This window comes from Triturus cristatus, chromosome 10, assembly GCF_964204655.1.
Source record: "Triturus cristatus chromosome 10, aTriCri1.1, whole genome shotgun sequence".
NCBI classification, from domain to species: Eukaryota; Metazoa; Chordata; class Amphibia; order Caudata; family Salamandridae; genus Triturus; species Triturus cristatus.
This window is the reverse complement of record NC_140593.1, coordinates 332,023,816-332,036,328: the sequence shown is the minus strand read 5'-3', so window position 1 is coordinate 332,036,328 and position 12,513 is coordinate 332,023,816.

The following is a 12,513-nucleotide window of genomic DNA, read 5'->3' as shown; positions in this document are numbered from 1 at the left end:
AGCAACAAAACGGTGACCAGTCCAGCTTTGCAAAGGGCCCTCTACTGTGCAGCCACATGTGTCAATGCTTTTTAGTAACGAGTGGACCGGATGAGCTATAAACATATTTTTTTTGTTAAAATCAGCAGCTCATGTGGCAGATGATTGACTATGTAGCACATCTATAATTATGTGAAAATCGCTACAGTTGCATAATCACATAATACCAGTGGCCCTGGGTATAATGGCTATAATGCAGGGGCTGCAACTTGAGTGCACAGCATCCGAGGAGAGCCATACTATATTTTATGGGATGCTGATTGCCTGGCTTTTACAGCTACATGGAACTCGAGGTGTTATATTCCTTATAGGCACCATAACATACGTCCCGGTAACTTCATTACCCGTCACCTATGTTCTTCCCTACATTACGCTTGTAATGATTTACAGGGACTGAACTTTTACCTAGATACAACACTGCATTCAGAACGCTGGTTTCCCTAGTTCGAAGTCTCATACATTATGCATGAGGATTCTTGGAAGCACAGCAGGACGACCATCTCCTGTATAATATCTATGTATGAAGTTCATGCCCAACGTCATCCTTAAGCAGACGCAGTAATACAGTGAGGTAGGACCCCTTGTTAAGATAGAGCAGAGGAGACCGAGACTTCCCAGCCGACACACTGACCAGAGACGCCGAGGTTCCTGCATGCAGACACTCTAGCTCGCAGTGGTCTAACATCCCTTGCGGGGTGTCCAACTCGAGACCAAGACCGGGTCCCACAGTTTCCCACTTCAGGTAATGGGGTTGACTAAATCCTAGAGAGATTCTTGGCTTAACACCCATAAATATGCTAGGTACATATAGGTACATCTAGTTAGGAAGGCATCGTAGGAGTATGCATCTTTTATCATGTGTTTTATATATTCATATGTATTCATGAGTATTGCAAGATGGTAGAGCTATACCATCCATTTACCTTTATAGTACTGCTAATCATTTATATCTTATGCTGTCTAATGGTTGTTGCAGCTCATCTATTCTACACCAGAATAACAACCGTTCAAAAAATACTTATTTAAAACGCCCAGCCTGTTTATTCTGTGTATCTCTCTGAGAAGAAACTAAGTAGGCATGAGTGACTGAGCGAAAAGTAGTATATTGTTTCTATGGTCCTGAGGGATCAGGGTTATCATGTTCAATGGTTGCCAAGAACTATTCTTTCCCTGGTAAGAGGCGATTCTAGTGGCACTGTGAGCTAGTTGGTACAAAAGGCCAACATACCCGGGGGGGGGGGGTGTTCAGAGTCAGTCTGTCACCAATCCTACTGTGTATGCTGTCCAAACGTGCAATATTAAGGATCTGGACTGAAAAACAATACGCAAAATTACAAAAATCTGTATACATCAAACAGATAATCGAACAAATATTTTATTTTATTTGAAAATAAAAATATACAACATTCGCAATTTTAATCTGAAGGTTGCAGCTTTTCAAAATGTGGTTTTAGTTCTAAAAGACAAGTAATATGCTAGACTCAAGCACATCACCCTGTCTTTTTTGTATGCTCTCTTTTGGTGCATACCAGTACTTCAATTAATGTCATCAATCATCCATACTAAGTTCTGTTTTCTGTACATGGGCGCCTCCTGCAAATCCAGCTAAAGATACTGTTAGAGCTGTTAGACTTAGGGTGGTGTTTCCACAAGCTTTTTGCCATACTCCTCCTTATTTTTTTGGTCTCGTTTTGTTGGCCCTAGGACTCTGTGCACCTTACTACTGCTAACTATTGCTAAAGTGTTTGTGCTCACTCCCTAAAAACATGGTAGCATTGGCTTATACCCAATTGCCATATTTAATTTACCTGTAAGTCCCTAGTAAAGTGGTACCGTAAGTACCCAGGGCCTGTAAATTGAATATTACTAGTGGGTCTACAGCACTGATTGTGCCAGCAACTTAAGTAGCCTCACCAACCTTTCTCAGGTCTGCCATTGCAGCCTGGGTGTAACGTTTTAAACTGCCATTGTGACCTGGCAAAGTAAACTCTTGCCCGGCCTAAAACTTCCTTTTTAATACATATAGGTCACCCCTAGGCAGGGGAGCAGTGTATTTTAAAAGGAGAACGTGTACTTTTACGTTTTACATGCCCTAGTAGTGAAAGACTGTCCGGTTTCTTATTTTAACTACTTCAAGGCATGCCTATCCCCTAGGATAACATTGGAGTTACCTTATTACATTTAAAAAGCTGTAACTTCCAATGGGAAGCAGGTGGACAGTTCATGCCTTGTGTATTTGGAATTGCGATGAAAAATCCTCTTCAATGTAAAGCCAAGTTTTGAATTACAATTATAAAAATGGCATTTTAAAAAGGTTTTCCTGCCTTAGCCATTTAGAGCCTGCAGTCTGCTTCTGGGTCACATGACTGGTGTCACAACAGAGGAAGGTTAACCACTAACCTTTTACAGCCGGATACAGTGGGAACGATGGTTGATGCTAGTTAACCCATTCCCCTTATATGGAAACACCCATGAGTATATATGTATCACTCCACAGGTCTTACCACCATAGGGAAAAGGGGAAAAAAGGACAAAAGAAACAATAAAGTTGCAGCCGCATAACACAGAATAGGGATGTCTTCGGGAGTTGTAGACCTCACTCCTACGATCGCCCTGTTTGCCCTGTTTGCCCTGTAAGTGAGACACAATACACATATATGAAGTCCCCCCTATACTTCCAAAGAAAATGCTTCTCTATGTGTACTGTACTTACTATTAATGCAGCCGCACATCTCCCAACAAAAAAAGCACAAAAGAGAACAATAAAGGAAAAAGGAACAAAAACAATTCAATTCCACCTGAGAATAGTTTGATAAGTGTTTGTAGTAAAGGAATCAACCACTACTTCATATTGTCAATTGAGAGGTACTTATCTTACTGCAGATAATCCTCTGGTCGTGAAGAGTGGTTCTGTGCAGCCACAGAGGAATCCTCTTTCTGTTAGGCACTTAGGCATTGAAAAATATCCTTGTAGCTTTCAGGATTAACAAAAAACAGAAAATATCCAGTTAAGTGCTCCGAGCCACTAAACAGCTCTGGGGGTTTAATGCCTTCCACAGAGAAAGGTCACGCTAGCTCTCCTGAGCGCACAAGGCAAGGTAAGTTGCTGGGGAAATAAACACTTCCTTAGCGCTGACCGCGCTTCACTTGGGAGGCTTCTGTGACAGCAGTGGAATCCAAGTCGGCTTGCGGTGAGCCTGCCTCGTAGTTCTGCAGCCTTCTCCTCACATACGGGAATCTGAGCGTATGGCGCCCGAGTTCAGAGGGAGTTTAAACATGGTGCTTGACTCCACCGTGCGGGCCTTCTCCTCGCACACCGCATACAGCGTGTATGGCGCCTAAGTTCAAAGGGGGTTTCAAAAATGGCGCTGACGGTGCAGTGCGGCTGTTTTCAAAGGCGTTTTCTTCCGTGGATCCCAAACGGCCTCCTGGAAAGCAGGATCAACGGATTCTCGATGGTCCAGATTTCTGCCGCTTGACGGCAGGTGCAATTCACAAGGGTTCACCAGGAAGGGATTTACTCGAGTGACAAGCCCCTTTCATGCATTCATCCACACAGTGTTGTATATGTATGCCCCGTTTACCTATCTATGCCTAACCATGACAACTGGGTGTAGTTGGCAGTTGAGCTTTGTGTATTGCTCTCATACAGCCACACACAATAGAGAGCTTAGGTGTGCCTGGTTGGGTCATCACTGGCAGGGTGAGGGGAGGCAGAGCTGGCCACACTCCCACTTACACTTGAATAGGCTGCGTCCTGCCTTCACACAAACGACTGCATACACCCTATTATTAGTCTGGAGCCAGGGGAGGCAGGAAACCTGAGCACTTCAGTGAGAATTCTCTAGAAGCTTCTCCCACTTCAAATCAGGAAACAGGCATAAATATTAGATCTCAGACACCAACCCTTCAGTACACTTCTGGACCTGTGGAAAATGACCAGGAATAAGGACTGCTGTTCTGCTGAAAGGACTGCCACTCTGCTTGTGGCCCTGCTGCCTGGGTGCGAAAGACTGGACCTAGCCTCTTGTAACCTGCACCTGGACTCTGCTGTGAGTCCTGCCCTGCCTATGGTGAAATCCCAGTCCTGATCCATTGGAAATGGACATGAAGGTGCTCTGCCAGCCTATCTGTGGACCCAGCCGCTGCTGTGTGGACTTCCCCATGCAAGGACATCGCATCGTCGAATGCAACTCCCAGGAATCACTGGTGTGAGATGCATCTCCATGCAAAGCATTTCCTCGCTTGGACCTAGCAATGCCACTGCTGCGCAATGCATTCTCTATGCAGGACTCCGCATCTCTTCACAATCAGGATTGAGGTACTGTGTTCCGAGGACCTAAGTGGGTCCCTGTTGTTGGCCCAGGCTCCCTCATGGTCCGCTTGAACTTGTTACTTTGTCCTGGTGTAGCACGACCAGAAATCCACAGTTGGCACTTTGTGCTTTTTGGAGCTTCATTCACAGAAATCTTGAGAAAAGCACATCTCTGGTTCTACTGATTGGATTTTTTTCGTTTTGGTCTAGTTTTATTTATTAAAACGTACTCTTTTTATTCAAATTTGGTGTGGGATTTTTCTTGTGTTTTCACTTTATTACCATTTTAAGTGCTGCATAAAAACCTTACACATTGCCTCTAGGTTTAGCCTACCTGCTCTGTGCCAAGCCAACAGAAGGTTGAGCAAAGGTTAATTTGGGGTTTGCTTGTTACTTCACCCTGACAAGGATTGTGGTTGCTTCTTGTTTAAGATTTCAACACCCATCAACCAGTAACCCAATGTCTTACACTGGTGGCAGCAGTGGGATTTGGAATTGTATTTGTGCAGTGCCATTTGTGGCACACTGCCATTACAAATACAAGATTTAACACAATTTCAAGATTCAAACTTTCTCCTTGATTGGCTTTGTTTGCTTTTTCCAAATCAACTTTCATTGCTACCGACCATCCCTGCAGTCATAAAATTTGAGGTGGCCAACTTTAAAGGTCACACTGTGGCTGATCTCAAACAGTTCTATAAGGAAAGGGGACTCCCCACCAAGAAAGGTACCAAAATGCAGGAGCTTTAGAAAGCTATGAGGGCCTGGTGGGAGGTTGATTATCCGCTGACAGCAACAAAGGAGCAGGATGGAGAGGAGGATAAGGTTGAGCATGATCTGGACTTGGATATCAGCCCTAAAATACAGCCTTTAGGGGAGGGAGAGTGACTCATCTCCTGAACTAGAAACTCCCTGTCATAGCAGGAAGCAGTGTATCCTTGCATGGCCGGTCCCCAGAGGAGCTTGCAGACAAAGGCAAAAAGGGAGTTTCAGTTGCAGATGGCCAAGCTAAAAAAGAAGAAAACTAGCACTGGAGGAAAAGAAACTGGTTATGGAGGAAAGGCACATGGCCTATGAGCGTGGTCTCAGAGAGCTGGAACTGATGTCAAAACAAACAGATTCCAGCACCAATGGTGGCAGCACACATACAGTGTTTGAAGGAGATCAGAATGTCTGCATCCCTACATATCTGGTGCCCAGTTATGTGGTGGGAGATGACATACAAATGGTTTTCTGCTTATGAGGTAACCCTCAGAGTTCACATGATCTCAGAGGAGCGATGAAGGGGTGACTTTTGGAAACATATACTTCCAATGGAGAGGGACACACTTCTCATATTAGAGGTAGAGGACTAAACACGGTATGCTCCCTGGAATGAGATACTTGTCTCTAAATTTGGGCTGACTCCTGAGAAGTACCGTTAGAGTTTCAGGGGCAGTCACAAGCTAACAAATCAACGTTGGGTGGACGACTTGGATTATAACAGCAAAGCACTAAATGGCTGGATAAGGAGCAGCAATGTTAATGATGAGGGAGCACATGCTCAATATTTGTTTTACAGAGCTGCCTCAGCACCTAGTGCACATCAAGCTGACTGACCCCAGGAAGCTAGCTGAAGAGGCAGACCTAGGGGCCAGTATCAGCGTGCTCAAAAAGACATCTGAGGAGACTCCTAAAAGGGTAGTCAGGGGTTCACCCAGAAGAAAGAGGGGGAGAAAACTTAAAAATAAGGCGTTCTCAAAAGGACCCCTAAATAATTCCCAAGGGTACAACAGTAACCAGTCCCAATCTGAGCCAAAGAAGAAATAGTTCCTTGACAAGCAGACAGGGAGGTTTGTCCCCCAGTATACTGAGTGCTGCAAGTATGGGCTCCTCAAGGGGGACACCAAATGTCCCAAGAGAGCACAGCCCACCACTGGTGGGCAGACACCCAGGTTGGTGAGGGTAGTGATTGGGGAGGACGTGGCCCCAGTTAGCTTGGGGGAAAGGACAGAGGTTACCTTGGTGTCTCTATGGAATAAGGAGATGGTGCCAAAAGCCCTTATGACTTCTAATATGTCTATGTCTAGTCAGTGGTTCACCATCAATGGGCAATAGATAGAGACTCTGAAGGTCTCAGAATCCAGCATGACTACTGTGCGGTGTCACCTGGTGTCCTCTGAGCATAATGGTGTGGGATTTTTCTTGTGTTTTCACTTTATTACTGTTTAAAGTGCTGCATAAATACTCTACATATTTCCTCTAAGTTAAGCCTGATTGCTCTGTGCCCAACTACCAGAGGGTTGAGCACAGGTTAATTTGGGATTTGCTTGTGACTTCACCATGACAAGGATTGTGGTTGCTGATTGAGTAGGGTTCACCCCCCTCAACCAGTAACCCAATTCCTTACACTAATGGCAGCGGTGGGATTCGGAATTGTGTTTGTGTAGTACCATACAGTAATTTTGTGTCACACTACCATCCCAGATGGATAATTTAAGACCATTTCATGTTTCAAACTTTCTCCTTGATTGGCTTCTTCTGTTTTTTCCAAATATACTTTCATTGTTACCAACTGTCTGTGAGCATCCCAGCAGTAATGGAATTCAAGCTTGCCAACTTGGAAAGTTGCGCTGTGGTTGAGCTCAAACAGTTCTGTAAGGAAAGGGGACTCCCCACTCCCCCCCACCAAGAAAGGTACCACATCTTGGAGCTTCAGAAAGCTCTGAGGGCCTGGTGGAAGGTTCACCAGTCACTGACAGCAACAAAAGAGCAGTAAGTAGGGGAGGATATGAATGAACAGGATTAGGACCTGGCTATCAGCCCTTAACTACAACTGTCATGACCCTGCTCCCACGTGAAAAAGCACGCTTATGTTCACGTACATAAAAGGGGCCCCCCCATTCCGATGATCATGGTACACTGTGCTGTTTTCACGTGATCGATTCTGTATGGATACGTTAATCACATAATGCTGGTAACATTGGTATACTTTCCTGGTGGCAGTGGTAGGAAACATTTATTTAGAACCGTGAAATATATATGGCCTTTCCCTAATGGCAAATGGCAGGTACTGAGAAGAATAATTGGAAATCCCTGCTGTTTGCAGCCACGTGGGATACACATGTCAACAAACGACTGCACATGGAGCTACTGCACGCTAAAAACACATGTGTCGAATACAGCAATGCAAACCGGTGACAGAACACTGCCACACCCACCATATGCTTCCGCTAGAAACGCGCTATTTAAACAGCACAACAAGCACAATGCGCTTGGCCTCGTCTACTACTGCTCACCTGTCCGCTGGACTGATCCACTTGCTCCAGTTCGTCGTCTCTTTCAGCAACAGTCCATGCTCAGCAGTGGCGTGACCTCATCTCCAGTGCAAAACATCTCTTCCACCTCCCGCCATGCACTCCATCGGCTCAGCGTCTCCATTGCAATGCGTCTCTGCCTGGTCCTGCAAAAAAAACTGAGAGGCCAGGTATTTCTCTGCATTGTGTCTTGCAGCTACCGCTTTTAGACTGCAAGAACAAGGTAAAAGACAATTATTTTGTGCTACTCTGCTCCTAATGCAGTGCATTTGATGGACAGCCATTTTGCTACCAGACTATATTGCTATTTTGCTAGACTTGATACCGTAAAAACAGATGGCGCTTTCTACCAGTGGGAACTATAATTGAAGGATTTCTCGTGCTCATTATTTTGGTCCTTGATTTGTTTGCACTGTATTCCATTGGAGACACTGCATTCCTGATTTAACTGAGTACTCGTTGATATTGCTGCCTTTTTGCCACTTAGGGAACGTTCCTTGTAAACTTGCACATCACAATTTATGAAGTGTGGTCTGACTGTTGAACTAATGTTAGGATCACCCAAGAATATCAAGGACTGGTAAGTACAAGTATTATTGAATCACTTGAGGAATCTTGTACCATGCCCAGGAAAAACTGTTGGTATGTGCTAATAATAGTATTTAATAATTTCTGTGCTGACTTAAGTTATTCGTGTGCACTAACTGTACCTGTCCCCGCAGATTCCAGCCAACCTTGTGACTGCACCCATGTACACAGTTATTGAGAGCCCTATACCGGACGTTCACGTGCTCCAGCACATTCCTGTAAGCTGCTGCCCAACCCAGTGCAGTTCTCCCATGAGGAGATAGTTCGTGTTTTTTTTTCTGTTTCTCTCTCTCTCTCTCTCTCTCTCTCTCTCTCTCTCTCTCTCTCTCTCTCTCTCTCTCTCTCTCTCTCTCTCTTCAATCCCCCCCCTTGGGAACTTCCAGTTGTGCAGCGTTGCCTCACTTTCATTGCTACTGAGGTTAGTACTCAGAGGGAGTTGAGTCCAATCGTCATCCCATCAGAACAACCTTGAGTTTCAGGTGAGTGGCTTGTGACAACAGCCTTCACGGGAGGAGGATGATTCATACATTCCGCCAAGTCACAGTCATTGTTTGACCTGGTCCTCTCTGCAGGGTCACTACCAAACATTTCGCCTTTTCCCTCCATTTTTTTGCTGAACTGGTTTTGTTGGACTTAGGACTCTGTGCACTTCACCACTACTAAATAATGCTAAAGTGCTTGTGCTCTCATGGTAAAGCATGTTATATTGACTCATACCCAATTGACATATTTAATTTACCTGTAATTCCCTTGTAGACTGGCATACCGTATACCTAGGGCCTGTAAATTAAATGCGACTAGTGGGCTTGCCACACATATTGTGCTACCCACTTAGGTAGCATTGTACCATTGCAGCCTGAATGCAGTGCTACACTGCCATATTGACTTGCCATTTAAACCACCTTGCCAGGCTTTAAAATCCCATTTGAATACATATCAGACAACGCTAAGGTGGGCCCTAGGTAGCCCAATGGGCAACCCCATAGAGCAAGGTGGTGTGTAATTAAAAGGTTAGACATGTACTTTTAAGTTTTACATGTTCTAGAAGTGACAAGCGCCTAAATTAGTTTTTTCACTACTGTGAAACCTACCCCTCCCATAGGATAACATTGGGGATTTCTTACTACATTTAATAAGTTTCAATTCCTAATTGGGAGCAGGTTGAGATGTCTTGTTTGGGACTGCTGAAATTGTAATGATAAACTCTCTTTATTGGTAAAGTCAGACTTTTCATTACAATTTTGAAAATGCCATTTTTAAATAGTTGGCAATTTTCTTCTCTTAGCCTTTTGTGCCTGCGGCCTTCCTTGGCTCACATGACTGGGTGTAGCTGACAGACTTTGTGAATTCCTCCCAGACAGTCGCACAACAGAGGTATTAGATGTGGCTCAATGAGCCATCTGCTGGCAGGATGGGGGCAGAACTGAGCACATCTCCACTTACAACTGAATAGCCTTTTCTCTGCCTTCACACAAAGGGCCTGACAACCCTGCATTGTCACTACAGCCAACATGGAGCCAGAGCAGGGGTGACAGGAAATTCCATGAACTTCAAATGACCTTTACTGAAGCCTCTCACGCCTTGCAGAAGGGCACCAGGGTATATAAATAAGACATTCAGACCAACTCTTCAGTTTACTACTGGACCTGTGGAAGGACTCTGAGGACTGCCTTCTGCTGTGACCTGCTGTGCACTCTGCCAGACTGCTGCTGTACCTGGAAGGACTGCTTTGCTGCCTGAAGCCTGGCTTGAACTTTCAGAGGAGCCCAGCTGTTGAATCCTACATCTTCACCTGCACCCAGAACTACTAGGAGTGAGTCCAAGGGCTAGTTTGCCGACCTCTTGTTCAGAGCTACAAGGACATAAAAGGCTCCCACACCACACCTGGTAACAGCCTGAGTGAGTCCTGAACCCCCAAGAGGTATCCCACCAGTTCTTGACTCTTAATTGTGGTGCTAACAGTGCCCAGATGGGCAACAACTCAAACTGAGGACTTGGATACATTTTGCGCCAAAAGTGCTCTGAGAAACAGGAGATGGCTGGGACCAACCTGCTCGCTTATCTGCCTGAGGTGCATTGCTGGCCAGATTGAATTTGCTGCTTCCCCAGCTACATTTGTATCTGCAGCAGCAAATCTTTTACAACAGTCATTCACCAAAGGGGTATCCGACCTCGGGGAATGGTCTTCGGCTGCAGCCTGCTGAGTCGTCCCACTTGAGATTTTCTACTTCTATTTCGGCGGCTAAGTCGAGATGTAGAAATCTTCAAAGCAGCTTTGTCCCAAGGCCATCAGACGACGACGCTCCCACCTCAGACACCTCCTGAAGCCTTGCCTTCTGCTGAACTTTAACTTCTCAGACACTTTTTCTCAGAGTTTCTTCAAAGTCTGAAGATGAACACTGTCCAAGGCCCATTCCACTTCTTTTGTTCGAACAGAGCTGCATCACGGTCGTTCTTAACTTTTGAATTTGATCTGGTCTAGTATGACAGAATGTCTGCAGCTTTGATCTTTTAGGCACTAGTTTTCACTAAAAAAAATAAAAATTCATAACTCCAGATTGGATTTTTGTTATTTTGGTGTCAAATAACCTATAAAAATTTACTCTTTTTCTAAATTGGTCGAGGCATTTTCATGGTTTGTGCTTTCACTTCTTTACGGTTTGTGTGCTGCAAAAATACTTTACACATTGACTCCAAGTTCAGCATGCCTGCTTTTTGTGCAAAGCTACCCATGGTTAAGAATAGGTTAATTTAGTGACTTTTTGTTGTTCATCCTGCAAGGGATTGTGGCTTTTGCTTGACCAGGGTTCTCACCCCAGTCAACCAACAACCCAATTTCTCACAGTCATAGTCTACTGTGAGAGTCCCCTACTAGTGGCTCTGGTTCCTTTTGAGTGGGGGGTCTCAGGTTCTCTAAACGTAGTTGTGAGCCCCGCCATGCCTGTAGATTGTCAATGGGCAACAATCTAGAGCACACTATCTGGAAGGAGGTGAAGTTCAGGTCACACTTGGAGATGTTAGGATTGCCTGGCTGGGGCTGCATACCCACAAGGTCTATGGCTTCCCAGGAGGGGTGTCAAGGGAGCCTGGAAAAAAGAACCAGGCAGCTAACAAGAAGACTAAGGGGACTGGAAACCAGCCCCTAAAGTTCCAACAGTGCAGGTTGATGGAGTATTTGAGGAGGACCCCCCCCTGAGCCTACAGAGGAAGACATTGCCAAGCTGAGAGACCTGCATGAGGTGGTTAGTCAAAATATCGAATTTTAAATATCGACCTACATTAATATCGAGTTTTTAATATCGTAGGGCGCAGAATATCGAAGTCAAGAATATCGTTGACCAGAATATTGACCCCAAGGTAAGTAATATCGTTTTTTTTAATATCGAAGTAAGTAATATCGTAAGCAAAAATATTGTTGTCAATAATATCGATTTTTTTTTGTGTTATGTATTTTAATATGTATTTTATATGTATGTTAAACTTTTTGTAATGTATTTTAATATATTTAAAAATAAATCTTTAGAAATTAGTAATTTTGTTAAAGTAAATTTAGCTTTTTAGTATCAGAGCGGGTTGTGGGTTTATAGGGGAATAGGGTGGGAAGTAATTTAATTATAATTAATGAATCAATATGTTTTCTTTAATTGGTATTTAGCATTAATTGTTAATTAATTATTAATCGTTAATTATTTTATTTAATTAGTTAATTATATTAGTTATAATTACTTTATTATTAATTTTTATTTATTGTCCTTGTTAATTTATGGTTAATTAATAATTAATTGGTGATTTATTTTTATTAAGTGATTAATTGATAATTAAACTAATTGTGTGATTTTTTATGTGTAGTGGGTTTATAGGGGAAGAGGGTGGGCTGTAATTAAATTAAATTAATTAATTATATTGTTTTTTATTGGTATTTATTATTAATTAATTGTTAATTAATTATTAATTTGTAATTAATTGTTATTACTTAGTTAAATATATTAAATATAATTAATTTATTAATTCTTTTTATTTGTTGTTATTGCTAATTAATGTATTGTTAATTAATCATTAATTGGTGAATAATTGTTATTTGGTAGTTAATATGTATTAACTAGTTAATTTATAACTATATTAATTATAAATAATGTATTATTAATTGTTATTAATTGATTAATTGATAGTTAAATTAATTGTGTTTTTTGTATGTGTAGTGTGTTGTGTGTTAAAGGTGGAATAGTGTGGGATGTAATTTAATGTTATTTAGTTAAATATTTATTTTAATTTATT